We start from the raw sequence: 26,208 nt of genomic DNA, 5'->3' as shown, positions 1-26,208 counted from the left end.
AAACACTACTAGGCAGGGTCTACCTTTCACCCTGTGGGAAAAGGCTTGTTAATTGAAAGTGATGATTTGACCTCTTCCTTTGTTTTTTTTAAACTTTATTTTTTATTAACGTTATTGATCCCTGCTTGTTGGGATGGAAAATACTTCCACATTGTTATGGACATGCACCCCTGTCATGAGTGACCCAACTGTACTGATGTCTAGTTCCCTAATGCTGATTTCTATTGTCATAGGCACATGTGGATCATGCGTGTGCACCATGATATAGCCCTGTCTCACAGACTGCAGTCTTGTTGGAATGGATGGAATGTCAAAAGCGCTACCCTCATATTGGTGAGAGGCTACTGCTGTCACCAAGAGTTAAGCAGCATCAGCGCAGTAGTGTCAGCATATTGTGTAGTGACCAGTAGAAGTGAACAGGTCCTTTTAAACCGGTGTCACTAGAATAAGGCCTTCAGGCTCACTTGGTTTACGTTCTGCTGCTGTGTGATTAACTCCCCCTTGTACTACATCGGTTTAGTGTGTAATGCGGCACAGCATATGAGTGGTGTATCAGCCCTAGTGTATGTGTGCCGGTGAAGAGTACAGTGCAAGGATAATGCAGTACTGTGCAGTGCATGCATGCTGAATGCATGTGCTGGATGTATGTGTGCCTATAAAGGGTACAATACAATTAGGCTTTCCTGTTTTCAGTTTCTATTTCTGGTAAATTCTGGTGGTGTTTTTTCAGTGTTTTCAAGTGATTTCAATACCTTAAAAAACAGTGGTTATGAGTGGTTACACTTTTTTGCGCCATTAAAAACAATAGAAAGTGTTTTTCCATTGTTGATGCAACTTTTTGCTTTTATTATCGCTTGCTTTGCATTGTATATAGACAGTGTACATACAATGTATATGAGGTCCAAATAAATTTTTACAAATCAAACTTTTCGTAGTACACCATACAGTACTTCTTCGGTGAGTCTTTGGTCATGCATGCTCGCTCTTTCGTTCCCATGTAAACTTTTATCTGTGGAAAGACCCTCTCAACATTGGCACGTGAGACAGGCAATGCCAAAATAGCCAGTACACAATTTGCTAACTCTGGCCACTGACATAGCTTTCCATGCCAATACTGGTGCACCTGAAGATCGTGATTCTCAGTGACCGGTTCCACAACATATACGTTGACCTGGGAGCATATGAAGCTGTCAAAAATGAAGCCACACTTTTGAAACTCAGGAGAAAATGTACCTTCACAGACGGGATCTATGGCTTGTTTAGAGTACCACAGTGAGGCTTCATTGACATCAAATGCCATGGTTGGTAAAGGGTTATGCCTCATACATTGTAAAATAAAAGTTACTGAAATGCTCCTCAACATTTATTTGCTTACCAAGTGGCAAGCACTCTGACATGGAACATGTTGCAGTGCCAAAATCACTAAAAGTGTCTCCCAGCCTACTCTCAAGGAGTTGTTTCACATCTAAACCAATTATGCTGAACACTTGGTAGGCAAGGCTGTTTTCAGGTTCTAGTTCTTTTATTATGTCCACTACAGCAGTCATGCTTTCCTGTAAAAATCTAAGAATGCAGTAGAGTGTACTTTTTTTCAGATCACTATCATTAAGTGACCAAAGATCCTCACATTTCCTGCCTTTGCCATCATCACTCAGCAAAAGTTCTGTAAACTGTTGCCACATGGATAAAATAGCATTCGTGGCCTCTAGGACTGAGAACCTCCAGCTAAGTGACACAGTTGGGATGACTCTTTACTTGATGCCGCACAAAATAAGAAATATTTGTATTTTAATTTCCCCGCATAACAAAACAATGCACCAGAATGGAGTAAAAGTCAATAGCATTCTTCATTAGCTCTGAAGATTGTAAAGATGCTTTCAGCATACCATCTAACAAGTGGCAAGGATCTCTTACAGGGAAGCACTTCAGCTCAGGGATCGATTTTGACAGGTCATCACAACTTTTTCATCTATGTAGCTGAATCACTGCAAATACTTACAATATCACTCCAATATTGGTTGAACTTGGTAAGAAATGTTTGCAGTAGCATTCCAAGTGACATTGCGTTCCATGTTTTCCAAAAGTCTGGTGTCATATTTTTACCACTATCCCAGATGCTTTGTGGCTGCACTCTTTTCACATATACATGTCACTATACCTTGCATTGAATGTTTAAAGCCTGGGGTGTTTGGCAATTCACCTACTATCAATACTGACTTAGTAGAAAAGGGGGCTGATGTATCAAGGGTTATTACCCCTTCTCTGTGGGTAAATGTGATGGTACATATATTGGAAAGATTCTTATAAATCCTACATTTTTCCTATCAGTGAAAGACTCAAACATAGCCAAAAAATCAAATATGATCTTGATATTTACTGATTCTGTACAATTTATAAAATAAATTAAAAAAACACCTAAAACATGCTACTAACCCCTGTATCTTTGAACCAAAGACCACAAAACTGCAAAAAGGAAGAATAAACAATATTTTAGTTACATCCCTACACAACAAAACTCAAGCAGAATAACGTTAGCCCAGTCTTTCTTACAGCTACCTTATATAACAAAGTTACATTGTATTGGCCCCTTCAGGAAGAAATAAAAATGACTATTTCACTCTCCTTTTCCTTTCTTTGCATGGCATTTAGTTTGAGGTTGTGCAGGGTTTGTTCAGTGTTTATATGATTACACTGTATGCCCAAGAATGGTATAGTACATGAAGGATGCAGTGCTGTGCAATGTACAATACATAGGCGGTCCACATAAGAGGGATTATGGTCGCGGGGGAAAATCAGCTCAGGTCATCAGATGTAGGAATTAGTACTGCCTTCACGCAGTTCTTTGCGGAAATATACAGGGATGACATTATAGATGACCAACAGGCAAGGAATACATGGCTAGATAAGATATCTCTTCCACACCTTTCGCAAGCACAAAGCGAGGCAATAGAATTGGACATTTCAGAGGCAGAGGTTAAAAAGGCCGTTTCCGCACTAAAACATGGCAAAGCTACAGGTCCTGATGGACTCCTCGGAGAATTGTATAGAGCCTTGGCCGATACAATTGTCCCTACCCTGACGGCCCTTTTCAACGGTATCCTGAAGGACGGCAACGACCCACCTCAATCATGGAGCGAGGCTACTATAGTCTTGATCTTAAAACCTGGAAAAGATCCAACACTATGTGGGTCTTACCGCCCTATATCATTGTTGAATAACGATTACAAGATATATGCCTCCATCTTAGCAGCTAGATTGGGTTCAGTAATGGGGGAAATAATCTATCAAGACCAGAAGGGATTTATTATAGGGCGTCAGCTCTCCGACCTAACATACGATCTAGTGGGTGCAATTGACATCGCCTCAGCATTTTCTATCCCGCTGGCAACCCTCACCCTAGACGCGGCTAAAGCTTTCGACAGGGTAAACTGGCCCTATTTAAACGACGTTTTAAAGAAGGTCAACTTAGGGGAGAAATTCTGTCGAACAATAAAGCTTATATATAAATCGCCAACAGCACAGCTTCTAATAAATGGCAAACTGTCTGAATCACTCAGGATCTTTAGAGGTACAAGACAGGGCTGCCCGCTTTCCCCCCTCCTCTTCAACCTATATATAGAACCGTTTGCGGAAGTTCTTAGACGAGAAGATTCTATTCCATCTTTTAGGTTCGGGGAGTGGGAAAAGCGGGTAGCTTTGTACGCAGATGACATCTTGGTCTTTACCTCAGACCCGGAGACCGCACTCCCAATAGTCATTAAGAGAGCTGAAGACTTTGGCCGTTTCTCGGGCTATGAGATAAACGCATCCAAAACAGACATCATGGCATGGAACATACCTGACCTACGGTTAAACACATCAAACTCAATGAGATATTTGGGAATCCGGATAGTGCAAGATATCGCCCAAATTGCCCAAGTTAACCTTGAGAGAATTCTTAAGGAAATTAAAAAATCATTAAAATCTTGGTCTAATCTTCCTCTGACTATCCTAGGCAGAGTAAGTCTGTTAAAGATGTCAATCCTTCCCAAGTTTACCTTCTTATTCAACACGATCCCCCTCGCCTTTCATAAAACAGCGCTAGAGAAATGCCAGAGAGAGCTTAACTCCTTCGTGTGGGGATACAAGTCAGCAAAAATATCATGGAAAAAGCTGAGGAGGAGGAGGGAAAAGGGGGGGCTATCCCTGCCCGATTTGCAATACTATGCGTGGGCATTCCAACTATCCCATTCGAGAATGCTCTTAAAAGTGTCATCCAATACATCAATAGGTCTCATGTTCAAGGCAATGCTGATCGGTGCTGGCTTACCAACTAATGGCTACATGTTTAAGTTTGGAGAACAGAAATATTTCAAGAAAGTTAAATTAAAAATTCTTATGTCCCAAGCGAAACTATGGTCACATTCAAGGAGAAACCTGGGTTTGTCATACTACTCTAACCTTGCACCCATCTGGCAATCTCCAGGGCTCCCTTCTTGCTGGGATGACAGGCTTACTACTCCGTTGAGAGCAGGAGGGATACTAACATGGGGAGAAGTGTTGACAAGTGACTCTCTGAGGCCCTGGGAGGAGCTGCGGGAGCAGCGGGGGATAGAGCTCTCGAGGTTTAAGTTTTTACAATTAGATAGTTGGGTTAAGGCAACAAACAGGTCCGGGGTATCACTAGGGAAGCATAGCATCACTGAAGAGAAATTGGTAGCGCAGCCAGCAGGGGGTAAAGAGGTCTCGCAGTGGTACTGGTGCCTGCTAGAAGAGACAGACGGAGATTTCATCCTCCCGGAACAACTATGGGGCTCAGATTTGGGTGCCCAGAGCATCGAAACCTGGCAGAATTCCTGCACCCTACTATATAAATGCGTCAAACCTGCATGGCAAAGGCGTAATCATTTTTTCACAATTCACCGTGCATATTTTACACCGTTAAAACTATCTAAATTCATCCCAGGGAAGAAATGTAATAAATGTGGTCATATCGCAGCCTCATATATCCATATGTTCAAGGAATGCCCCAACATATTACAGTTTTGGAATGAAGTTAAAGTAACTCTGGACTCCATTCTTAATACTTCGATTTCCATCTCACTTTCCTTGATTATATTTGGATGGGACAACAATATAAAGGGTCACGCAAGGACATTTCTGTTCTTTGCCATACTGCTTGCAAGAAGAGAGATATGCAAGGTCTGGATTGAAAATTCAGCACCAACTCACGCAAACTGGCTGTCGTCTCTCTACGCAACCTCTAAAACAGATTTGAGGAGATCAGGTGGTGAACGTAGTCGTATCTTTTGGGACGTTTTGGTTCGTTGGAGACAATAACCGGGGTTTTTTTTTTTTTTTTTTTTCCCGGTCCTATGATTATGCCTTGAAACTCCAAGAACTAGGCCCCCCCCAGTCGGCTCCAAATGGCTAGTTCAATTGAATAAAACGTCAAGTTTGGAGTCTTTTCCCACGATACTCTTCGGGCCATCTCTTGCCGAGTTCCACCAAATGGAGTATAAGGTGCAGAGGAAACCCTGCACCTTGATTAAGTGGCTGGCAGTTGGAGGCTAAATAAGAGTGGGTCAGGCAAATGAGGATATAAAAAAAAAAAAAAAAAATACATAGGCGGTCCTGGGTTGCATTTTGGGAGACCCATACCTGCATGCTGAAACATAGAGAGGAAATAGAGAGATCACCCCAGACAGATGTGTATTGCTGCAATCCTGTAAAGTGGGCGGGAAGACACACTGGAGAGGGGGGGCGAGGTTTCCCCCGTACACTTCAAAAGGTGCTCTTTGATTCAGTGACAGATCACAAGGAAGGGGCCTGGACACATAACAGGAAGGAGATTGGGATGATAAGAGAATCATAAGAAGTAGGGCTGGGGCCCTGGTCTAAACGTTTGATGCACATATCACTGTGGTCGATTTCCAGTTGTGAACTCCCAAAGTCTGTGTTGTTGGGCTATCAGCTTTGGAGTTTCTCCTGCTGTGATAGGCTGCTTTCAAGGGGAAGAGAGGGCAATAGAGTGAGCACTCCAAAAGAAGCAGACCCCCAACATAAACCTCAAAGACTCAGATTTTAAATCACATTTGGTGTCTAGAAATGGAATGTTTAAAGAGGAGTTTGAAACCACAAAAAGTGCCATCTGCCAAACAGCCAGACTGGCTGTGTGAGGAAGGGACGATCTGCAAGACTTCTGCCTGTGACCAGAACTGGGGGCTAAGGCCTCCTATTCCACCTGCTTGGTGAGGGGACATCACCCTGAGAATCAAAGACTACCCGGCCTGGAGCCTGGAGTACCCTTGCCTGCCTGCTTGCCAAGACCGTTGTGCCCTGTGAGGAAGAGGAGAGTGTTGGTGGGAGCAAGGCGCAGGGTTAATCCTGTTGAGTGGAATTTGCTGAAAGCTTTGCCGTTCAGGCCGGGGCAAGTGTGCAGCTAGGGATCGGCAACCCCATATGCCAGGAGGAGCTGCCGCACATGAACTTTACTCAATGGTGTGCCAATCGAGCTAGTAACCGTGTGCAGCTAAGGATCAGCAACCCCGTATGCCAGAAGGAGCTGCAGTGCTGACACCTGCTGTGCCGATCGGGTTGACGCTTATGTAGAGTAGGGACCCAGTAGCCCCGTATGCCAGAGGGCGTCACCGGAACTAGCCAGAAGTGCATACTAACCTAGAGCATTGCCGGTGGAGTGAGGCCACCATGGAAAACCTCCATGCGACCACGTTTGAGGAGAACGGGGTTCAGCGAGTACAGCCTGTTTGGGCCGCATGCAGTGAGCTCACCTAGACCAGTCAGTGCTGCTACGATGCCCAGAGAAGGGGTACACTCAGGAACTCAGAGCCTCTGAGCCTGCAGGTGCTTGTAATGCTGAATTCAGGCCGGTTGGCCCTGCGGGAACTTGCTTGCTAGATAGTGCGTCAGCAGTGGAATGCTTTTGACTTTAGAACAGAGTCAAAGTGGACTCTTGCGACTCGGACTACTAGTGGGGCATACCATGGATATTGTCAATAGAGAATAGGGAATTACCACCATCACTAGCGCAAGGAGGGAGTGGGACAGGGAACTGCCAAGGAAACACTAGAGTCCTGACTTCAGGGGGATTGTGTAGTTGTTTGTGAATGTGTTATATTTCCTTCGTGTTAATAGCGGAAGAAATAATATACTTTTCTATATTCATAAAAGTCAGTATTTAGTTGAACAATGATTTATTGTTGCTGCAGCTCGCACTTTGAGTTGTGAGCTCCTGTTCACTCCCCTGGATCCACCTGCCTCTGAGAGAGTCTTTGACTTCTCGGTTCACGCTATTCCTGAGAGTCAAGTGCTGAAGGGGTACTTGTCTCAGTTGCTCAGGATCCATAATAGGTCAGGCCCTGGGACATAAGGAGAAAAGGCCTCAAACTCCACAATTTGACCCACTAGCCCCTGCGTGCACTGTGGCTCTCTGAAAGGGGCTCTGACACTGCTCACTTAGTAATAGAAACATTTGGTGCTCGGTGAGATGGTGGACTAGCATAATTTGCCTATGAGGCCCGGGAGCTATTGAAAGGCTAGGATTTTACTGAAGAGTAGTGGCATAAAGGGTGTGGTGTGCGGAGGGCCGGTAGAGAGATCCAAGTTAGATAGTGGAGGAATTTACCAGTTGGAGGGCGTGCGTGATTTTCAAGTGAGGTGTGGGTTGAGTTCCACCATTGGTCCTTTATTGTAGAGTGTGGAGGGAATGGAAGCAGTAATATGTGAGTGAGTGACATAGTCCTTGGTGTCTTGGAAATAGTCAGTTGTTGATAGATCCCCATGATATGGCAACAAAGTGTTTGCCTACTAAAGGATGTCTGGGTTGCAGGATGTTTGAAGTGCTGATGGTGGAATAAAAGGGATGCACAGTGAGGCATGCAGAATTCTTGAATCAGAGCAGGTTTGGATCGGAGAAAGGGTGGCATGGATTTGACAAGTTTGATGGTAACTAAAGGTGAAACTATTCATGATAGGTACCATTGGCTGGGACGACTGCATTCACCCTGAACAAGAGAGTAAACCAAATAGTCATTTACGTCAAAAAGGTGTGGGTAATTATCTAGCATCTTAACCTAGTTTTGGCTCCTGTGCAAACAAGATAAATTGTGTTAATATTGTGGTACACCCATGAGGCCGGGGTCAACGGTCTGTAGTAGAAACTAGGAAACTGAGTTAGAGTTCTGTTGCGTCTTGGACTGGAATATCTCTGGAACAGTAAGGGCTAAGATGGTTAATTTGGTTCTGAAATTTGGGAAAAGAGCCTTTAAGAACAAGATTCTACCATAAGACCTTGGATCAAAAGGGGAGCAAATATATGCCAATTTGACTGTAAAGGGGTTTTGCATCGAGAAAGTCATGAAATGCTGTTGGCAGGTCGGGGTAATGACGGGTCACCGCGCTCAATGTATCCAGCAATGTCAGCTGCAGGCCATCTTGAAACACAGAAATCTTAACCTGGGTTCTGACTAGCTGGGTTACAGACCATCATGGCTCCTGAGTGGGTTATCTTGTCAAAACAACCTCCACTGATGTTGGATATGGGAGTCGAGGCTAATATTGTTAATTTTTTCGGTCTGTATTGTTCGATGGGAGTACCAATCTATTTGTGCTTTCCTGGGATATGTGACAAGGTTGCATTTTGGCACCCCGTTTTAATTACTTTACATACTAATGAATTGGAGCAACATCTTGTCAATTTAAACAGGGATAAACCACATGTAGTATTCGTTCTGTTCCCGTTTTACTCCACAAGGACGACGCTGTCCTTATTGCCAGAACGAAACTTGCAGATGCTGCTCCATAATTTTGTCGGCTTTATAGATGGATTGGCGCTAACTGTGAACCATTCCAAAGCTCACATCATGATCTATGGACCCAGGACGAATTGGAATGAGTCCTTTTTTTGTTACCGGAACTAAAATTGCACCAATCCTGACTTTTTCATACCTCGGAGTGCTCTTTGATAAAATGATAAATTGGACCCATTAGGTGCTGCTACATCAGCTACATTTGGTTGTACTGTAGAGGCACGTTTCACGTTCATAACAAACCTTGGATCCAAATCTCTAAGGGAGCTTATGCCAGTATATAAAGCCAAATGCGTAGCAACAGCAACTTATGGAAGGATTATCCCGCCATAAAAGAGTTGAAAATGGGTGCTTAAAAAGACTGTTGGAGGTTCCTCAAAGTACTGCTACCCACATTATTCATGTTGAACCGGGCCTTCATTATGTTGATCTGTAAACATGCAGAAGGGCATAGCTCCACCAGAACGTTGCTAAAAGTGACACTCTGGTGGTGCTATCACCGTGTAAATATACCCCATGGTGTCCAGGAAAACCCGCCTGTTCGATGGTGATGCATTTTATGTTTGATATTTTATGATTGTTTTTAATCTGCTGTCTTAATCCAATGAGTTAATTCAATCTTGTGATATGTATTTATTGTTTGATTTTTTTAAATTGTTATTTGCATCAGTCTTTTATGGCCGTTCTGGCCGATAAACGTTATCTGGCTGACCATCAAATCAGTTTTAGTCTACTGGGCTTTTCTACTTTTCTTCCATTCTTCATCATTTTCTTCCTCCATTGTATTTTCAGGGGCACAATTCTGATGTATGTCCTGGCTACAAGAGTCTTGTACATTGCTGCTGAAATATCAAAAACATGGAATGCTCTTACTCATTATCAGATACAGTGAGGGGAATGTACATTGCAGACCAGAAAAAGTAAAACAAGGTCATGATGACCCCACTCTAGTTGTCAATAAGGGGGATCTCTTCCCTAGGACATGCCCGTTCCAGATGAGTGGTTCAGGAGTCCATGTAATCTGAACTGGAAAAGCAGCAGCACTGCCATTCCTTTCCTTGCATTGTTCTCTGCAGTGAGGCATAATCCTAGAAGCAAAATGGGTCAGCTAATAAGCTTTGTCCTCTTCATCATCGTCAGGCACTTGAAGGGTTTATGGTCCATCTTGTCCTTAAAATGAGTAAGAAATAAGTAGTGTGTAAAGTGTTCTGAGACCCAGGCAAGGGCTCTTTCATTGACAGCACAGTTTTACTCTCTGAGCACCAGTCTATGACTAACGAAACCCACGGGATGCTTCATTCCTTCTCACAGATATGACTCATAATGGCTGAATTTCTCATGGGGATGTGTCAGTCTGCCCTATGAAGGGCTAATCTTAGTCAGGAACCTTGAGAATAGATGCATTATACACTGCTCACTATGTAGCCTTAAATGCCTTCTAACACAAGCAGTCCACCTGACCTTGGTGTGCTTCTTCTAGGTTAAGACAGTAAAGGGTCAACTGGTGCTCATGTAAAGCGCTCCACTACCTTCAGGTTGAGTTCGCACTATATAAATCTGCAACAAAAAATGGTGTTCCCATATTTGGACCAAAAAAACTCTTACAGCACCATGTGAGGCCAGCAATGTATGAGGCTTGTTTCTAACCTTGGAACAAAGAGCAACCATTGTTGTCCTTTTGTTGGTTATACATTCAATTGAATTGTATTGTAGAACTTGTCAAGAAGCCTATACACATGCCAAGTTTATCTAAATCTAGAAACACTTGTAGGATGCCAGGTCCAATACAGACCTACTAAGTGCCACGCATCTCAGGTTTGACTAACTCTTTTTAAATAATTTGTCCACATTACCACAAGGTGTGAGGAAGTTACACAATGTATGGCACTTGGCAGGGCTACATAGGATATACAGTTTTAAATAATACAGCTGAATATGTGTTTTCTGTGTCATGACTCACTGCAGTCTGCACTGGTTTTCATTATAGCACTTGCAGCTGTGGCTAATGCTGAGGCTGAGTGAGGCAACAAGGGAGTCGTTTGGTTTAATTTCCTGATTACTGATTGAAAAGTTATACAACACGGCTGAGTCTTTCTGTCTGCCTCTTGGTGTGTGTTATCTGGCCCATCTCCTTGCTGTTTGTCTGGTGTGATTTTGTTATGAACGTGTCTTACGCAGGTAGCAGCAGGCCCCACTCACAGAGTGTAAAGTTAGAATCCGCCCCAGTCTTGTGGTACGATAGAAGGGACAGTTGCGGTGTTCCCGCTTTAACAACCAACCCATTGTATTGGATGTTCACATCTGTACTGTGCCACCCAGCCTTTACAATAAATTGTTGCATTATACACATATCCAGGTTGTGGGAGCACAATTCCAAAGCTGTTGTTTCACACCCTAGAGATGGCGAGAAATCAACCAGCAAAGTTGGGGTATGACACAGACACTGTTAACTGGAAATGTGCTCTGATGAATGTCAGACCACTGATTAAACATAGCACTGAGAGTGTTTTATTCATAGAAGGCGAAGACATTAAGATAGCGTTTATTACGGAAACCTGGACGGATAATGCATCGGGTCCGGACCTGATCAAGGCGACTCCGCTTAATTTTGTTTGTTATACTTCGAATTGGCCAAAAGGAAGAGGAGACGGACTAGCTGTGATCTACCACTCTTCCATCATCTCCTCCTTTAGCCCGGGAGAGGTGGAAGGCTGCAAGGCGTTAGACTTCTCCTTCCGTCTATCTTCCCAGTATACCTTCCAAGGTTCACTTGTCGATAGACCACCAAGCCCCAGAGCCCTCTTCATTGAGAAGGTGGGCAAAATTATGGAAACAGGTATTATGGCGTGCTCCTATACCATCTTAGGGGATTTTAATTTCCATTTGTAAATCACAGCAGATCCAGACACAGCCAAATTGCTAGACTTGATGAAGTGTAGCAATTTAGAGCAACGGGTGACAGAGGCGACTCACCAGGCAGGACATATATTGGATGGTACTTTTTCTAACAATCCATATTTATGAATGACGGGTATTATTCCGTTACCATGGTCGGACCACAAAGCTGTGGTATTTAATCTTAACATTCCCGAGCGCCACCCACATAAACCAGTGAAAAAAAGGAAACTGGAGAAAAGAGAGTGGAAGAGAGTAGTGGCAGAGGATCTGTGTGACACACTCAATAAAACCTTAACTACTCCACCAGTAAATTTAGAATTGGCTACAGGTTCCTATAATCGTTGGTTAGTAACAGCAGGGAACAAACTTGCTCCTATAAAAAAAGTTCTATCCCACTAGAAAGCAACCCTCTGCTCCCTGGTATACACAGGAACTTAGGGAACAAAATGTGAGTTGTAAACACCTGGAGAGAAGATGGAGAACGGAGTACAAGGATAGTGATAAGGAGGTGTACTAACAAGGTCTCGCCATATACAAACCGCAGATCCATCAGGCAAAGCTTCTATTTTTCTCTATGAAGATCAATAGAGCTACCAACTCTGCTAGGGAATTATTCAAAACAGTCACCAGTCTGGCCAATCCAGTGGCTAGTTCAATCTCACCTAGTCAAGTGTTATGTGAAACTCTAGCCAGCTTCTTTTATGCGAAAGTGAATACCACCTTTTCCGCTTTCACCAATGTAATTCCAAAAACCTTGGCAAACCAAGCAGATAACCTGCATTTAGAAAAGAAAGGGTCACTGGACAAGTTTGTTCAACTTACCACCACAGAAACCGCTAATCTTCTGATGCAGGTAAAATCAGGCTCCACTTTGGATCCCTGTCCAATAGCGATCTTAAAGCTAGCAGCAGAGCCTGTCGCTCGAGTCTTGACACCCAGTTTTAATGCGATGTATAGAGAAGGCTATTACCCATCGGACTGGAAAAAAAACTCCATTCTTCCCCTATTAAAGAAACCGAACATCGATATTAAAGATCCTAATAATTTCAGGCCAATATCCAGACTTATGATACCAGCGAAAATTGTCAAGAGACATATAAACACGCAGCTTAGCCAATTTCTGGAATTTACACAAGCCCTTGACCATACGCAGTATGGCTTTCGAGGGGGCCACAGAACGGAAGCAGCACTTTTAAAATCTACCGAAGAGGTTTGGACTATTTTAGATCAGGGTGGTAAGGCAGCTCTGATTAGGATGTATGACGTTACAACGCCTACCTTTACATCGTAAGTTTTACAACGCATACCATTACAACGCATAATGCTTTTGGGCGCTGGATAGTGAATAGTTTAATTTACTATTCCAACTCCAGTCCCTGTGGATAGTAGGGAAGGTTATTGGATAGTAAATTAACCTATTCCCTATCCTAGAGCGCCCCCCAGAGCAATGCATTGTAATAGTTTGCGTTGTAAAAGTTGCGTAGTAATGGTAGTTTGTTGTAAAAGTTTCGTTGTAAAGGTTGTATACCCTCTGATTATGCTAGATCTCTCTGCAGCATTCGACACGGTACATCACATTTTGTTGATGGACCGGCTGCAGGAGATTGGTATACGGGGGGGGCAGCATGGACTCTCCTAGAATCATTCCTGTTGAATAGGAGTCAGAAGGTGGCGCTGGGAGAATTTGTATCTGACCAGTTTGCATTGCCATGTGGGGTCCCGCAGGGGTCCTCACTGAGTCTGACATTATTTAATATATACGTATCTTCATTGGCGCCTCTTATTCGATCATTTGGTTTTAGTTTGACCACATATGCGGATGACAAGCAAATTGTGGTGTCTCTTCTTATATGTAATCAACAAAACGAATGCCAGTACTGCTCAGTTAGTTAAAACCTGTATCAAAGAATGAGCGTGTAATCTCTCATTTCCATAGACCACTCTTTCAGTCCAGAATTAAATCTAAAAAAAAAAAATATATATATTTTTTAATTTTTCAAGGGGAGAATTCTTTTTGTTTTGCAAACACTTTTAGAATATTTGGGTTTGTCAATCAGTCTAAAATATCCTTCATTAATACATAGGAGGGGGAGAAAAAACTCCTAATACTAAAATCTATGTGTGAATATTTACAAGTGCATCATACAAGGTGAAGTTAAAGATGGAAATTAGCAAACATATTACTCACAGAGTTATATATCAACTTCATACATACTTTCATACACAAGAAACACGCATGAGTGAAAGAACTCGAGGGGAAGAAAAAAAGAGTGTGAAAAATTAAATTGTGTGTGGAAAAGATGACCCTGCACTGATCCTATTTACATCTGGCAGGGGACAACCACAAAGACAAAATATCAAGATATCTTTTTGGTATAATCAACTATTAAGCCATCAAACAGTTTTAACATTTAACCAGTATTATAAATGATTGGCCTAAACAAAGAAAGAGGTCGACGCGTTTCGAATCCCCAAGAATGGTAGGATTCTCCTCAGGACCGTATATGTAATCAATCTGGAAAACAAAAATGTAAAAACCATTCAATCAGTTATGTTCTCAAGAAACACTCAACTTTGCATTCAGTCCATAAATGGCAGACCCCGCAATGGCTGTGCCACGTTGGCACCAGTGGTTTGGGCGCCTGCAGCACTACTTCTGCATGACATGAGAAACAGATGGCCCATTAAGAGGCACTTGTTTCTTCACTATGGAAGGGCAGAACTCTATGACCTGTTGGAGGCCCTGCCCAACAAGAGTGATGACATGGATTGAAAAGGCATTTTGACCCACAACTCAGCCCTGACTATGAGCGATTCAAACCGTGCCAGGGTAGGCAACAGGAAGAGGAATCAGTGGATGTATTCTACGCAATGCTCAGGAAGCTGGCGAGCATGTGCATGGACATTAACCAGCAGGATAAAATCAGGGCCCTATTAATACAAGTTGGCAGCCCTCAGATGGCTAATCCGGTGCCAACCTGGGATCACCTTGGATGCCATACTTGTGATAGAAAGTTTGCACGAATTAACGGAGACCTGAACAGATGAAAGGTGGGCACTCCCAGCACAATCAAAGTGAAGGCATCATCCACAAAACCACTCACATACCCACTCACACCTCCCAACCACTCACATAACAATTCACAGACTCATACCAATACTCACACACACACTCACTCCTCCATAGAGGCACTCACATACACACTCTCACTTTGCAGTGGCCTCATTCTCCAGCTGTCTGGTTCTACTATCTTCAGGTCACCAAAAAAGCTCGGTCTTCTTTTTTTCTTTCTTGATCTTATCATTTCCACAAAAGGCACTCCGTGCTGGTAAGAGCACTGAAAACTATTTCTAATAATGCAATAGGACTGGTGCTATGTTTAGCAAAGAGTCTGTGTTGCATGAATGCTTGTTGTGATTAGCTTTTTAGGACTGTGTGAGGGAGGTGTAGCAGAGCCTTTCCTATGATCTTAATTATGGTGTGGACGTGTCCAAGCTGCACAATGCAGGTTGGTAATTGCTCAATCTGTCATTCTATTACATTACAGAAACATAACTGCTTTATTCCACTTCAGATAAAGTATCTATCAAAGTGTCACATATTAAGTCTTGGAATGTCACACAAAATACACATGCTAAAATCATGAAAATGTCACATAAGCAAACTGAAAACTTGGCAGCTATGCCAATATAGTAGGGTTGCCAGGTTAAAAAATCATGGCCATTATGCTAAATACAACATATCTTTTCAGACTTTCCTCCAGGACCTTTACAAAGAGAAGGGCAGGCACAAACTGGTTGAGGCAATGTCTACATCCAGGAAGACAATATGACTCCCTTGGCAGTGTCTGTCATTTCTAGAAGGTTCTTAACATAACCTGACAAGTTAAAGTTGCAGGATTTGGTTCAGGCCTCGTACACGCCAGAACATCTGACAGGGAGAATTTCCCTGTAGGCTAATTTTTAAGTTGATCTATCTGTGTTGTCAGTTTTGGATTGTGGCATGTGTGCGTAAAGGGTGCTGGACTGAATGGATATTGCAGGCCATAACCAGATGGGCTGTAGTGTAGTTCTGATAGTACCCTTTTATGCAGGACCTATGCTGTTTATGGATAACATATACTGTGAGTTTAGTGGCAAACTGACTCTGTACACCCCCACCAAATATTTAGCCCATGTTTTCGCATTAACTAGCTCGCAGTGCCACTAGCATCTCCTGTTATCATAGAGAATAGTTTTTGTCAACCTCAGAACATAATAACCTCAGACTCATAGAAACAATATACTACTTTTCACCCAGTCACTTGTGCTTGCTTGTTTTGCTCTCAGAAAGATACACAGAAGAAAGAGTCAAGCGTGTTTACAATAAGAATTTATTGTACCGTTGTTCTTCTCATGTAAAATAAGTGTGCTGCTACAACTGCAAGACAGTAGCAGAGATATAGAACCAGCAGTAAAGTGAATAAAAATGAATAGTATTGTTCTACCATTTTGCAATAGTCATGAACACATACATGAATATGAAATGCATTTATAAAATAAAGTGCGTACTCCTAAGATGCCTGTCTAGGTGTACTTAAGTGTACCTAGCATGTGAGTAGGTGCAAAAGAGCCTAAGCTTAAGAACCAAGAATCCCACTAGGATTTAGTCCAACCTCCATACCTGAATAGTGAGAGTGTGGGACTTAGTCCTGGACTTGAGCTGGACACCCCGCAAGGGATTGTCAGTGCACTGTCAGCTGGAGCGATGGCATGCCGGAGCCGCAGCATCTCTGGTCAGTGTGTTGGCCTTGAAGTCTCGGTTCCCTCCTGCTTTCTGATAGCAAGAGGTGCTGTATTTATACAGTCTATGTGCGTGGATTCCCCATTGTTCAGTATGAGGATAATGTCGGGGATTACACCTAGTGCGTCAATGGGAGAGGTGAAGAGGACCTCCTGGAGAGTGTACTCATAAATTATTCATATGTGCTAAGGATGACGTCTTAGCAATATCGATTGGGGAAAACCCACCCTCGGCATGGAACTAGGTGAAAGGTTTAGTCCATAAAAGCTACAATCCTTATAAGGCGTTATGTCCATACAAGGCAGTCTGTCCTTATTTGGAGTTATATCCTTATAAGGCTCGTTCATATGAAATGATGGGGAGATGATGTAGTGTACGATGTTCCCTGGACCTATATCAGAGTACCGATACAAAATATAACACTCACTCCACCTTATACTTAACAATGATAATACACATTTGAGATAGACCTGCAAATCCCTGAACCTAGGGATCAAGAACCTAGCCCTTGGATGACTGGTATTCACAACACTCACTGGAGTTGGAATAGTTAAGTGTCAGAAAGAAAACGTTTTCTTTCTTGAGTCCCCTCACTCACCAGGGTTTCCCCACGGTGACATGCTTCATCATTGGGGCCTTCCCAGTCCCAATGATGAAGCATGTCACCGTGGGGAAACCCTGGTTTGCAGGTCTACATAACTTTTGGAGTGTAAGCCTAGCCATCTTTTCCCTCTTTCCCCCCTTCCTTTTAAATACACATTTGAGATACACATTTATAAGTGTCATTGCATAAAATATCAAGTAGTCATTTAAAATGTTTCTAAAAACATTAACATTTCATTTAAAAACAGTTAAAAAAAATGAGGAAAAATGTGGTGAGGAAAAATGTTCTTTGTGAAAGTATGACATTTGTAATAAAGTTCCGCCAATCACATTTCTAAATGAGTTTGATCACACAAGTCAAATTACTGCAAGCGTACTTAGAAGGCCATGCTTTGGTATAGAAAGTGTCAATATGAAAAGTTATTTTGAGTAAAAAGAAGGGGAAAGAAAAAAAAACTGAATTTGTTCCCAGCACACGGTAAGCCAGATTTGGATTATATGTCCTGGCTGGGAGACATAACATTGTCGTTGCCTGCTGTCGTAGGGGACAAACATTGTAGTACCTCGCATAGCATGTCAAGTGTGCATAGATGAAACTTGTCAGTGCTGCCAACAGTTGTTGGTGAGGCAGCCGGTGCTGTATTCGATACCTCGGTGCCAAGGGTGGAGCTGAAATCAACTCGGTCAAGGGCACCTGCAGATCCTCGAGGAATGCATGCGTTAAGATGGGAATATGCTGAGGACAGAGTCGAGCATGGGACCGCAGTGGTTCCAGCCTGGAGTCTAAGTCTGCTGGCTTCTCCGTTAGAGGTGTCAGACAGATGTCCAACTCGCATTCTACTCCACAAAACAGGCATCGGAAAACAGGTATGATGCAGTCTTCAAAGACTGGTCTGAATGACAGGAACCAAGAAGCACTTAGTTCTCGAAGGCGAAGTGCACCCAGATGTTGTACCATGCGCTCACAGTAATATCTTTCCAGGAGGGCTTTTGCAATCTCGCTGGTGGATGGTCCGTCCATTGCATAGCAGGTAAACAACAATCAGGATTCCAGCAATAGCAAGCAGGATCAGAGGTAGACCCCCGAACATTGCTTCCAAATACGGAGTGAATAAAGTCAGGAATAACTCTGAGGATGGTCTGGAAGGTGTTAAGGAATCCTGACCCTATGGTTTTAAATAGGTGTACAGCTAAACACACAAGATATACAACACCGCTGGTATCTGACATATTTACGATACGACTCATTATTGCTACGAAATGTCGGGGCCAGTTTGTACGGATTAGCGCCTGTATCTCTGTTGAGGTCCTCGCAACTTGAAGTTCAAAGGTTTCTCGTGCAGAGGTCAATGGCACGGTTTACTGTAAAAGCCTCCCTGACTGTATTTGTCGGAGGAAACAATACTTTCATACAGCAAGTAACCCTGGTTTTTACGGTGAAGAGCTAGGCAATGCCCAGGAGCATCCCACAACAACCTTAATCACTAAGCATCAAGTAACTCCCATTCGAAAGGACCTCGAACACTGGCATGATCACAGCAGCTTCTAAGTGTTATTTTTGAGCCCACTGATGGACATGATAGCAGTCGATGGCAGTCCTACCTTTATTTTTTCTTTAGCATACTCCCAGCTCTGAGCCGGTTTCGGTCTAGTTGTTTGTCCCTTTGCGTTCCGGCCCACATTAATGACGTCATCATTTCAAGACGACGCCTTTGACGCTTATGAGTTTGAGCCTCGGAGGGTATTTAGAGTGTCCCGCAAACATCCAGTACTCTCTGCCTCGGGACCCTGAATATCGAGATCCTTCTTTCCCGTGACCATGTAAGTACTATTCTATCTTTGCACCTTGGCACTAATAGGCGAGCAATTGACCTTTAAGCATATTGACCCGAAGCTGAGCATCGCGCTTATTTGACAAGATGCGATAGAGAATATATGTGTGGTCATAATTCCTTTCGCACTGGTTAACTTTTCCACAAGTGACTCCGGCCGGGTGGAGTTTTCACCCCCCAAACCCCTATATAAATAGACACCGCTGTATTAGTTTTTTACCTGTTCATTCCCTGGGTGGAATGATGGCATTTTCCGCTAAAGAGATAATCAAACTCCTGCAGGGAGTACCTGTCGTCATTTAATCGACCTCCAGACAGATTCTTTACTGCCTAAATGATGTGACTCTTGAAAAATTAGTTGCAGCACAGACTATAGCGTGTGACATATTATTTATTCTGTTTGTCCTTTTTTTTAAATTTCCTTTAGTCTTTCCACAACTTACCCAACTGGTAAACCTAATTGTTGATATATCAAGAACATTTGGACTTGGAATTTATCTAAGGTACTTAATTTTATCTCCAGATGCTAGACTTAGTGTCTCAATCCAGCTTTTTAACAAGTTTTATATCGGGCTTCTTATATTTTCTCTTGATCGCAGTTCACCTGGGGTCCCGAGCAGTGTCCTATAACCTAGCAGTACACCATACCTGCTCAACCTTGAAGTCGCCCCATTATTGGGCTATTGGTTCAAGGTCTAATCATATGCAGACCTCAATCTGTTATTTCATCAGGTAGTATAACACGCTACTTACAATACGACCTCTGGCATCTGTTACAAAATGTAGGGATATTGAAATATTTTAATCTTTGTTTCCCAATAGTACTTATACATGAAAAGTGTGATACATTTATTCACCAACTGCAGGCGCCATCTATCATTGGCATTCGCAATAAAGTGTACACCTGTAAGTAATCTAGATCCCTTTTTTCATTATCCCTTTTAGGCACCAAGGTGCATTATTTGATACAACTTCATTAAGCTCCCTTTTTATCCTATTTTCTTTTCAGTTCTGAACCTATTTCATCCTTTTGAATTACTTCCCTTGCGTCACCTTGCGCCCATGCTTCATTGCTTTTTAGGTAAGGATCCGTTGTCTCCTTTCTTCACTTTGAAGTATCACTAACACAAGTTATTGCCACATTGGGACGTCCCTGGGAACTTGTATGTTTTATTCTTTCTTGTCCTTTCTTCTGCACATATCTATCCCATGCACAATGCTTTAGCTTGGTGGTTTGACTGTGTACTCTATCTTAAATAATTGATCTCACTTTTCTGCAATTCAAGCCAGCCCCCCTTATTCAAATGCCTCCACCTACAAGTAGCTTTTTATCAATGACAGTGTACTTGAATGGCAATATGTGTGCTTTTTGTAATTGTAATGTTTAAAATTGTTTTTACTAGAATCTTCCAGTGGTTCTCCAGAAGAAGGCGTGTGTAACGCCGAAACGCGCGTAGAGATTACCTTTTAACCCACTGTCTTGTAGTTTTGTCAATTCATTCAATTCTGTATTGTTGTATATGTATTGCATTCACATTATTTCATGTTTTATATTGTTTTAGACATTATTGTTATTTACTGTATCCCTGCCACTCTATGTGGTTTTTATCTTCCATATGCATTTGTTTTTTAAATAAATGACCAATATATTTTTTAAACTTATTTGCCGTTATTTGTTTAGTACACTGTCATATTGATTAAACATGTGCTGATGTACCTGACCACTTTCAGGACCCTCAAGTTGCCTAGGATTTGTTATATTTGAAACACAGCAGCTGGAATTCCTTTCATGTGGCAAGACAGATTAGAAACTGAACCACTACAGGCCCGTGCAAAACGATATCATGGCACATGAGAGAACCGCTTAAAGCGTTCCTGCAGTTAGTTCCACTAAGAAACACTTCTTGATCCCTATATGGTAAATTCCAGGAGGTCTTAATATATTTTATACCCAATTTTTCATATTTGCCTGCCTGCCTGCCTTTGTTCAAGGCAATGTGAAACAGAAAGGTCGTGACCGGGAGAGTGATTTGGCCGTGGATTAGCCACTCTGTGGATGGTAATTCAGCCACTGTGAATGGAAGCCTGTCCAGTTGTTCAATTTGCAGCATTGTATATTTTGCTGCCCTTTGTGCCATTTCTATCTGTGTATCAGTTAGATTGTATTCTGAAAACAGAGACGTACTGTTTATAAAATGCCAAGGCACAAAGCCTGCACGCAATGCTTGTAGCGTCCAGTTCAATAACACAATAGAACGCAACTGAGATTGGCCGTGTTGTACTATTGCCAAATCTTGTTCCAGTATGTCAATAGCAGAAGATACAATGTTGCCCCATGAATATACTCTGGAGGTCAAAGTTGTAACCCATTATCCACCACAGCTAAAGCTTTTTCTAAGTTCATACGGTCTATTTTCCGTATACTCTCTGCGGCTTCTTGTTGGGAAATCTTCCAGATTTCATAATAGGCACCATAAAAGCCTACCCTTCTAGCGGCTCAAGGGTGGTTTGTGTGTGCTTGGCAGGAACCTGCCAGCGCGGTCACACACCATCGTTACGGTCCGTTTTTCTGTACTACTGATATAGCTCTTTTAAGTGAGTGAATTGATTGACCTGATTTTATATTTTGGCTTTTAAATTGTTACCTGCACTGCACTGCACTGCTGGGGGCTGGAGCGGTGAGTCTGCTCCCCCTAAGATATTTCCACCGGCGGGGTCCGTCCGTGCGAGCGGACCCGCCATCTTGGTGGTAGTGGGGGCTGATGCTCTAGTGCTCAGGGCTACTTAATCACCAATGGCGCGTGCGCGCGCAGCGGGTGCACTGGTGACGCGTCAAAGGCAAGCCCATCTGCGCCCGCCAGCGCTAAGGTAGCGCTCAGCGCCAGCCATGCTGCCCGACTGTGCTCCGGGGGTGCTTCCACCGTGAATCTGGGCCCTATAAAATACTCCGAGAGCTACTCCTTCAAATTGGTGAGTCTTATGCTGACAAAGGGACAATCGATCTCTTAGTTTCGGTGACTCCATTAGGAGATTTCCTTAATATAGGTCTGCTGATGTGTGGGCTCCTCAATGTGAGGTCACTTCCTAAGTACAGTGTAGAAATCCAGTTGCTTGTGCAACTACACGAGCTTGATGCACTATTTATGACTGAAACTTGGACCAGCCCCGACTGTGAGGTCGACTTAGGATGGGCATGTCCACCGGGTTACAAAATCCATCACCAACCCAGGTCTCATGGGAGGGGGGGCGGAGTTGGAGTCATCTATTCCTGGAAGATTGTAACCTTTAACATTGATGTGATTACGGGTCTGGAACTACTTGGTGTGACCATAAAAAATGAATCAGGCCTCGTCTGCACAGGGATTGTCTGCTACAGGCCTTCTGGGGCTTTTAGCGCCCAGCAGCAACACTCATTGCTTGACTCCCTCACCAACCTGGCGGCCACTCACCATAAATTGATTGTCCTGGGGGACTTCAATTTGTGGTCTAATGGATCTCTTGATTCTGGCCTTTATAACCTGCTCCACTCCTGTGAAGGTCTTGGCCTTTATCAGCAGGTCTCCAAGGCCACCCATAAAGCTGGTCATCTCCTTGACCTAGTTATCTCCGAACCCCACCTTCTCCACATTGGTGAGATCTTACCTATATACTGGACGGACCACTTCTTGGTGAAATTCTTTGTTAAATTTCAGACCTGTCAAACTCAGGTCCTGCGTTCAACGACAGAATACGCTAGCAGAAACTGGAGATCTCTTGCACGCTTGAGGAGCGGCGGTTCTGTGTTTAAAGTTATTCAATGCTTCTCCCCTGATAAACCTGTTGAGGAGAACTATGCCTCACTGTGTCTAAGGATCACTTCGATCCTGGACTCCTGCGCCCCTCTCAAAAAACATAGAGGTAAAGGAAAAGTTTCTGCCCCATGGTTTAATGCCTCACTAAAAGACCTGAAACTTGGGTGTAAACAGGCTGAGAGGAGATGGAGGCATGGCTATAAGGAGACAGACAAACTGCTGTGGAAACAAAAAATTGTGGAGTATAAAAATGCGATTAAAAGAACCAAAGCTGACAATTTCACCTCCATAATATGTAATGCCTCTAATAGTACTAGAGAGAAAACAACACTGGGTGTGGGCTTCCCACAGTAAGGCCAAGCCTCCTTATCAATAAAAAACAACACAGAAGCCAATACTGCAACTTCTAATTTAAGAAGGAAATAGATTACTGCGCGCAAAGAACTAAACTAAGTGCGAGTGTGGACAAATTTGTCAGAAATGAATCATATTTATTATTCATCGATATTTTTCAGCATATTTGTTGGTTAAGGTTCACCAGACAATTGACGACAATTTATCAAAAGACAGACAGTACAAAATACAAATTTCATAAAAATGACATTTACAAAAGACAAGTACACATTAGTGGGGGAATAAAGCAAACAACCATAGCTGATCAACTTTCACATTCAAATCTCACTCTCTCACACAAACCATACATACATGAATAAATATTTACAATTTTAAATGTCACAAAATGATTTTTCAAAAACACCAACGGGACCTATTTGGTCAGATTACAATATTTTTTCTACTCAGAATGAGCTATTTGAATAATAGCATCCTTATGGTGTGCATAGGCGGTCTACGCATTTCGAACCCCTATTAAGTGGGGGGTTCTCATCAGGACCTCATAACTGTAGGGAAAAGAAATGAGATCAGGGTCACTGTGTGTGAAACAATGCTTTAAAGAACAAGCTTCCACCTCTGAATCTGCCTCTTACCTATGGTATGAGTGTGCACCATTGAGATGGGGGGAGGAGGGGGGGGAAAGGTAGAAACCGGGCGACGACAAACTGCAGAGAGAATTCTCAAAAACGTCAAGTCAACCCCTGTATAAACTCCAATTCAATGTGTAACTACCAAGTACGAATGAAACACTAAAGTTGCACTTACGTGTTCTTTTTCGCGATGTTTTAATTGTTTGTCTGAAAAGGAGAGGAAACGGGTCAGTTTCTGGTGTTTCGAGGAGGGGTGGGTTGGCGGGGAGGTGGAGGAGTTAAAACTTACTTGTTTAGAATTCGAAATGAACGTTAACTGAGGGTTTGCCAGGAGTTAATCCAGGACCTGTAAGGAGAGGGAACGGGTGTAAGCGTTTGGGTTCGCAGTGCGCTTTTGAAAGCCTGCAAGCTTGTTCGATTGCCGGGCTTACCTTGCGCTCCGCTGCGTCTTGGATCAGTTGGTGTCTGGTCGGTGTCGGCGAAAAATGGCACGAATGTCAAGCTGGCGTGGAAAGCACCTCTAGGAACGCAATCGCGCTTCCGGGTTGCAATGCTCCTGGGAGTTGTAGTTCCGGTTGGCTGTTTGACATCAATGTGTATTTCGGGGCTAGATTCCAAACGAAGCTGATGCGTGCAGCTAGGCAATAATAAGGATGGTGGTAAGGCTTAAGTGAGTCGATACAATTCCGACATTTCATTCAGGCCTTCAATTGCCGAGTTGAATTTCAAAATAAGCATTGCTTCTCGGTGTAGTAGTTTTTTGTCCAAATCGCCGCCTCTTTGGTCGTTATCGACCTTCAATATCACTGTCCATTTTAGATCGGATTCCTTATGGTCCATGGTTTGCCAGTGATTTACTAATGGCGCTGTCAGGGTCTTCATTCTTATACGTGATTTATGCTGCGTTATACGCGTTCTGACTTCCTGGTTTGTTTTTCCTATGTATAGGAGATCACATGGGCACTTGATCCCATATATCACATTCCGTGATTTGCAGTTAGTAAAGGAATTATGTCTCCAATATATGTTTTTATATTCGAAGACTGATCCTTCTTCTGTGGAAGAACAACATAGACAAGTTCCGCACTTCTTGTGTCCCACTACTGGAGGCAGGCCAACATAGGATCTGACAGACATCACTTCTTTTGGTGGCATTCCTACCCGGACCAAATGATTGCCAATGGTCCGATTTTTTCGGAAGGCGAATAATGGCTTCACATTAAGTGTTGTGTGTAGGATTTTTATCAAATGCCAATTACTGGCTACCACTTTTTTAAGTAGGTTGGAATTGGGGCAATATGTTGAGACGAACACTATCCTGTCTGTTTCCTTTTTGTTTTCCGTTCTAACAGGCTTTCGCGTGGTGTCCACCATGCTCGTTTCATCGATCTCTTCAGTAATTTTTTGGGGTAGCAACGTTCTAACCAAATTGACGAGTAACCTGTTAGAACGTCACCGACCAGACACCAACTGAGCCAAGACGCCACGGAGCGCAAGGTAAGCCCGGCAATTGAACAAGCTTGCAGGCTTTCAAAAGCGCACTGCGAACCCAAACGCTTACACCCGTTTCCTCTCCTTACAGGTCCTGGATTAACTCCTGGCAAACCCTCAGTTAACCTTCATTTTGAATTCTAAACAAGTAAGTTTTAACTCCTCCGCCTCCCCGCCAACCCACCCCTCCTCGAAACACCAGAAACTGACCCGTTTCCTCTCCTTTTCAGACAAACAATTAAAACATCACGAAAAAGAACATGTAAGTGCAACTTTAGTGTTTCATTCGTACTTGGTAGTTACACATTGAATTGGAATTTATACAGGGGTTGACTTGACGTTTTTGTGAATTCTCTCTGCAGTTTGTCGTCGCCCGGTTTCTACCTTCCCCCTCCCCATCTCAATGGTGCACACTCATACCATAGGTAAGAGGCAGATTCAGAGGTGGCAGCTTGTTCTTTAAAGCATTGTTTCACACACAGTGACCCTGATCTCATTTCTTTTCCCTACAGTTATGAGGTCCTGATGAGAACCCCCCCACTTAATAGGGGTTCGAAACGCGTAGACCGCCTATGCACACCATAAGGATGCTATTGTTCAAATAGCTCATTCTGAGTAGAAAAAATATTGTAATCTGACCAAATAGGTCCCGTTGGTGTTTTTGAAAAATAATTTTGTGACATTTAAAATTGTAAATATTTATTCAGTTATGTATGGTTTGTGTGAGAGAGTGAGATTTGAATGTGAAAGTTGATCAGCTATGGTTGTTTGCTTTATTCCCCCACTAATGTGTACTTGTCTTTTGTAAATGTCATTTTTATGAAATTTGTATTTTATACTGTCTGTCTTTTGATAAATTGTCGTCAATTGTCTGGTGAACCTTAACCAACAAATATGCTGAAAAATATCGATGAATAATAAATATGATTCATTTCTGACAAATTTGTCCACACTCGCACTTAGTTTAGTTCTTTGCGCGCAGTAATCTATTTCCTTCTTAAATTAGAAGTTGCAGTATTG

The 26,208-nt window shown here is 42.9% G+C and overlaps 1 long non-coding RNA gene across 3 annotated transcripts in view; it reads left to right on the top strand.

The window, feature by feature from the left end:
- The window catches only part of LOC144755491 (uncharacterized), a 457,970-nt gene that overhangs the window by 623 nt on the left and 431,139 nt on the right, over positions 1–26,208 (top strand). The gene's annotated exons all lie outside the window — the stretch shown is intronic.

The sequence above is a fragment of the Lissotriton helveticus genome, chromosome 5_1, assembly GCF_964261635.1.
Source record: "Lissotriton helveticus chromosome 5_1, aLisHel1.1, whole genome shotgun sequence".
NCBI lineage: Eukaryota > Metazoa > Chordata > Amphibia > Caudata > Salamandridae > Lissotriton > Lissotriton helveticus.
Note: the sequence above shows the minus strand (reverse complement) of the source record. Positions and strands in the feature narration are given on the sequence as shown.